The sequence below is a fragment of the Gorilla gorilla genome, chromosome 12, assembly GCF_029281585.2.
Source record: "Gorilla gorilla gorilla isolate KB3781 chromosome 12, NHGRI_mGorGor1-v2.1_pri, whole genome shotgun sequence".
NCBI lineage: Eukaryota > Metazoa > Chordata > Mammalia > Primates > Hominidae > Gorilla > Gorilla gorilla.
In genome coordinates this window covers 139,596,896-139,603,057 of record NC_073236.2, presented here as the reverse complement: position 1 = coordinate 139,603,057, position 6,162 = coordinate 139,596,896, and positions in this window count along the sequence as shown.

The window sequence follows — 6,162 nt, the reverse complement described above, 5'->3', positions numbered from 1 at the left end:
GACTTGAATGAATTGTGGAGCTGCTGTTTCAGTCTGCCTTCCCTAATTGTGGGCTGCTGATTTTATGCAAAAGATAATTATTGATTTGGTCAAGCCACTGCAAGTTGGTTTTCTGGTACATATTACCAAACTTAACCCTAATATACACGAATTTAACCCATCAGTGAACCCACCGACTGCTCAATCAATTAATCTGACTTAGCGCTGCTGCTGCAAGTATGAATCTGGGTTACTGCCTGTGAAAATGACAACTTACTCTTATCTTTTCCATGAATATGAATCTGGGTTACTGCTTATGAAAATGACAACTTACTCTTACATTTTCTGTCGTTCATCAAGAGCTGAGGCAGCTCCGCTTTACAGGCAGCAGGATTTCTTTGTGCTTGAAAGTCTTTGTGTAGGAATCTCCATTTGTTTCTCTTGTTGTCGAGTGAATTGATCTGATCCTAGAACTGCACTGGAACTAATGCCTGGGGTTGCAGGAGCTCCAGGAGGCCCCTGTCGGAACGGGGAGATGGCTCATTGGAACCAGGTCGCCAACCCTCGATGAATCTACAACAACTCTGCTTTTCTTTTTATATTGGGTTTCTGCCTAATATTATACCTAGGGGGAAAAAAAGCGTTTCACTGCTTAAAAAAATATTTACTGATTTATTCTTATGCTCTCAGAGAAGTTAAATTACTTAAGATGGCACCTTTTACTAAGCAGCAGAATCAAGGCTTTTGTTTTTTATGCTGGCTTTTAAAGGTAACTACGCAAACAAGATGGTAAAAAGGCCTATTTTATAAAAGAAGGAGGCTGGGACAGCTGAGTGGATAACAATGGTTTTGGGGGACCAGCCGGGTAAAGATGGAGGAGGGGCCCAGGTGGTGTTTCTGGCCTTCCAGAAAAGCTGCAGAAGGAAAGGTGAAGTCCAGAGTCCCCACAGGTGAGCCCTGAAAGCTGTGAATGGGGCTTCGGAGCTTGAGCAGCTGAGAAGCCAAGGCTGCCAAACAGGAGTGAATTCACCCCACGGTGCCCACCATCAATGGGACGTGAAGCGCATGAGTTTGAAATCGGCAGTCCATCGAACTGTCTTCTATGAACATAGTATTTTCTGAGTTTACTTCTTAATATAATCTATAAAATGCTTTGTTCCACTACGATCCCACCCGTTTGAGAGAGGGCAACGTGCTGTCAGGTAAGGGTCTGTGCAATGGATTGTGAAGATAAAGTGATGCACAGGTGTGCAGTGTGGGGACGCAGACACCCTTAGCTCCTTCTGTTGCTATGGTGACCACTTGTTAACTTCTCCTTCCTGTTAAATGAAGCTTTAATTAGCATTAAGTTCTACTCTTTCTGCTGGCCATGAGACTTCGATCTGGGGATTTTACAGTCAGCCATTGCTCTGCTTAATGTAGCATGTCATCCCCTCCTGAGTATTTTTTCCCGTGTATACAGTTACTTATTGTGCTGCATCGGTGGCCGGCCTTCACAGAGACATGCCTAAGAGAACACAGCATGATATAGTATTTACTTTTGTATGTTGGTAAATAACACCAGTAACATGAAGAATACGTTTTCACTGTAAAAGAAACACAATTTGTATTTACATTGAGTACATCAGGACTCTCCCGCCCATGGTCCCTGCGCCGGTCTCGACGCTGTTCCTGAGCAGCACAGGCAGATGCAGTTCCCCTGTGTCTTCTCCGTCTCTCTCTTCCGCTCCTGTCTTGCCGTGTCCCCGACCCCAACCACGAGCACTACGTCCTGAATCTTTTATATCTAGTTTAACAGAACAAAACTCATCTATTTTGCCCAAGCATTTCTTCTGCACATTCTAACTTATCCAGAGATCAGTATTTCTCCTTGTGACTCAGAATTTGATTGGAAATCCATGTTGAATGAGATTGACCGTTTAATTCAAGAACACGCCTCTGATGTACACGATTTTTCTCCTCTAGAGGCTAACATGTCTCCTTAAACAGTTTCATAAAAATATCAAAATAATAAAATGAAAAGGGCATTAATTAATCTCACTAATAATGGAGGTGGTGTAATTCTGTGGGTTTTACACAGTGAATTGATTGCCTTGGAAAGGTGATGATGTCAGAGGCTTGGGGCTGAGGCACTGCTTACTTCCCAATTTCATTAAGCATTTTGTTCTCATCAGAAATACTACCCACCCCCGTAAAGGTGATGAGAGAATGGCAAGTTTTCCTTAAAGTGGATTAGAAATAGTCAATGTTAGTCTTAAGAATTGATCTGCAGTTACCTGTCAACACCGTCCACATCAGATCAAACATTAGAGCCGCAAGCCTGCGATTTAAAACCTCCACCTGAACGGGGAGTTAGATGACTCTACTTAACATCTACATATTTTAAATTAAATAATCATGACCCCCATCCTCCAGAGTGACTTGCTTTCCTGAGTTCCCAGGACTCTGTGACTGGACGCGTTTGTTCAGCCTCTCTGCTTACATTTATGTATTGTAATAGAAGTCTCATGGCTGTTAATGACCTGGATGTATTATAACCACAAAAGAAAGTATGCTTCCCAAAAGAGATTTTAAAAGTTATTTACATTTGTATCAAAGTTCTACCCACCCAAAGTGTTCTGCTGCCTTCAGCTCCACTGAGAGGGGGCCTGTGGTGCTGACGAACACCTTTAGCTGTGGTTTGGCAGCAAAGAGTCACAGTGATTTGTTGGCCTGATTTTTCTGCTATGCTGACATGCATGCAGCACTTGGCCAGTTGCTTTCTGTTGCCTGACATGTTTCCGACTATGAATACATATGAAATATTGGATAACTACATCCTTTTTGGGAAACCAGTGACCACAACCATCTTGAATGTATTTCAATCATATTAAGTGGTCTATGATTTCCATAAAGTAAAGAAGATTTCACTGGAGTTGAATTTCTAAGTTTACTTTACACTGTGGTGCTGGACTGTTGTTACAGAGGCTGTTAACTATTGTTGACTTCTCTCCCAGCTCTCAGGCTTTCCCCATGCAGCGGGTAGGCTTATGACCTCCCCCACCCAGGATAGCCCCCAAGGAGGGGCCATGAGCAGAGACCCACCTTGTGGGAAGGGACAGGAGAAGTGTCCAGTTCCTCGATAGCAGAGAAGGGGCTGCCTCACAGCTGCCAAGCGTCCCTGGGCCCTCAGGGAAGCCATTGCGTTCTTGATGCAAAGTTTAGAGGCTGACTCTGGCCTTCTTGGAAATGTTCCTGACATCTTTTACCTTTAGTTGAGTTTCATTTCTAAGTAGAGTCTATTTTCTTGTTTGTAAATAGGCACAAAGAATGTTAGTTCCTTTATGTTAAGAAGGCAACATATGTTTATAGCATGCCTTCTATATAGAACACCCTAGCATATTTTGCAAAATGTGCTGTCAACTCCTAGCATCAGAAAAAACTGGGAGCTCTTACAATGCAGATTTCTAGGCTTGCTTGGGACAGTTGCATCAAACTGTCAAAGGCCCAGAGCCCTTTATGTTTTAAACAAGCATGCTGGGTATGTCCTATGCAAACTAAAAATGATACCAGAGAGAGTAAGACATTGTTCCTATAGCAGTGGGATCCTATTCAGTAGGGAAGGGGTGTGTGTGTGAGTGTGTGTGTGTGTGTGTGTGTGTGTCCTGAGAGAGAATGAAAGAATAAGTAGGGAAGGGGTGTGTGTGTGTGTGTGTGTGTACTGAGAGAGAATGAAAGAATAAGAGGAGAGAGAATTGTTCACAGCAGTGTTAAAACATACTTAGAAAAACAAATGAGGTGGTTAAGTGGCTTTGGTTTAAGATGGCCAGGTGAACACACATACTTACCTTTTTTCTTGCTGATTTGCTATGAAATGATAGTTGGAAAATACATTTAGAAGAAATCTCCAAAACACAGAGAATGTGATATTTTCTCACATGCCTGGGAGATGGTGGGGTGGGGTGGCTGGGCCATGCGGGTCCCCTGGTCCCAGAGAGACTTCAGCTTGTCCATGGCAGAACCAGGAGGGTGGGAGGGGGCAGGAGTGAGAAGCAGGCTCAGAACGTGACCTGAGCAAGGTCTGTGGACAAACGCATTCGCTGTCCCCACCCCTACCCCCACCCCCGGGGCTGCAGCAAAGCCCTGACTACTGGGCAGGAATGCCTGGGGCTTTCCCTCAGGGAAAGGGGTGAAGCGGGCAGGGAGAGCTGGAGCACCTGTGTGGCATCATCAGCTCCAGCCTGAAGTTGGTCTTGTGGTGGTGTTTTCGTTGCTGCCTTCATCTGATAGCCCTGAAGAAAGTGGCGGCCTCTGGGAGGTGAACGGGGAGGCCTCAGTGGCCAGGGGCTCGGCTTTGTGACCCATGCAGGAGATAGTACTTAGGTTCAAAACAGGAATATGCGTTGTCCTATCGAGACGATTCTATCAGAGTAGATGGAAAAGCTGCAAAGTGGGTGACACAGACTCAAAATTTGGAGGGGATGAGGGGCAGGAGCAGCTCACTGATTGGGCCCCGACTTTCCCAGGTGTCTACACTGCTAGAGCTGCGCTCACAGCGGCGGACGTGCACGCGCTGCCAGCAGGTGCACCGAGCACTCAGCGCACACCTGCTCCCACGCACCACGCACTCGTCCAGGTGCCGGGAGCTCCGTCGTCAGCGAACAGAGGAAAGCCCTGTTCTCGTGGAACCTCCATCCTAGCGAGGACAGAATGAGGACACACAAATCAAATCGAGTGCACAGCGTGTCAGGTGACAAAATGCTGAGGAGAAACGCAAAGCCAGACAAGGGGCGGGCAGAAGGGCGGGCGTTGGTGACCTGGGGCCGGGCGCGGGCCCCGCAGGGCTGTGAGGCCGCTGTGGGACTGATTCCACCGACACTGGAGGTCAGGCGTGGGCCCTCCGTAAAGTCCCCCGTGTGGGATTACGGGACAGGTGGCAGAACCCCAGTTTAACCCTGGGTGTGTTTGGGCACGTAGCCATGCTGACTAGAAGGACCTGAGATGGATTCGGTTCACGGGGAACGGAGGTGCCCTAGCTCCCATTCACGACCGCATCTTAAAAAGCAAAGTGAGCCAGTTTTTCGCAAAGATGATTTCACTGGGTTTCCGCGTTTAGCGTCACGATATGGGGGCCTCCGAGCGCCTCTCTGGGCTTCCGCACAATGGGCCACATCACGTTTCTGACCAGAGAAACACAGGTATCTGTGCTTGTAAACAACTGGAATTTAATTCGGTGGAAAAAATAACTTGTGGGGAGGGTGATGCACATCTAGGTCTGTGTTCAGCTTCGGGGCTTGCCAGCCAGTGGCTTTTTTGTCATCTTTAATCCTGGGAGAGTTGTTACTGAAAGAGGTAGCATTTAGTGCAGCTCACAAATGCGTAACAATCCCCCACTTCAGTGAATCCAAAGAAAACACAGAGATTACAAAGCACCGTTTGAGGCCGGGATCAGGAGGCAACCAAGACAAATAGGTTTCTGTCCATTTGGACAGGAGCTTTGGGGGCTCGCCTGTACTTCCTCTCTCACTAGCTTTAGGTGACTAAACCTTGGGGCTATTCTGTCACTGCTGTGTAGAGCTGGCATCGAGGTCGAACCTGTTTCTTCTTCGAAATCTCTTGAAACAACTGCTGCTGACTGGGAAGGTATGGAGAGGCTTGGCTGCAGTGAGTGAAAGGCTGTCTGTCTTGATGGTGTGGCTCTGTTGCCCAAGTTGAAAACATTGAGGCGTCTGTCTGCAGCCCAGGCACCTGCTGGGGGTCCCTCACCACCGTGGCCAGACCCTCCTGTCTTCTGGTCCCCTGTCCTGGCGACATCTCACTGCCACCAGGAAGCTTCTCTGGGTGCGGGGGGGCAGTGGCCCCTGGACAGCTGACTTGTCAGGCTTAGAGGTTGCTTTGGTTTTGGCTTTTAGTGTATTTGTTCGTGGATATGGTTTGGCTCTGTGTCCCCACTCAAATCTCATCTTGTAGCTCCCATAATCCTCACGTGTGTGGAAGGACCTGGTGGGAGATGATTGAATCACAGGGGTGGGTCTCTCCCATGCTGTTCTCGTGGTAGTGAATGGGTCTCACGAGATCTGATGGTTTTAAATACGGGAGTTTCCAGTGCACAGCTCTCTCTTTGCCTGCTGCCATCCACGTACGGCGTGATTTGCCCCTCCTGGCCTTCTGCCATGTTTGGAGGCCTCCCCAGCCACGTGGAAC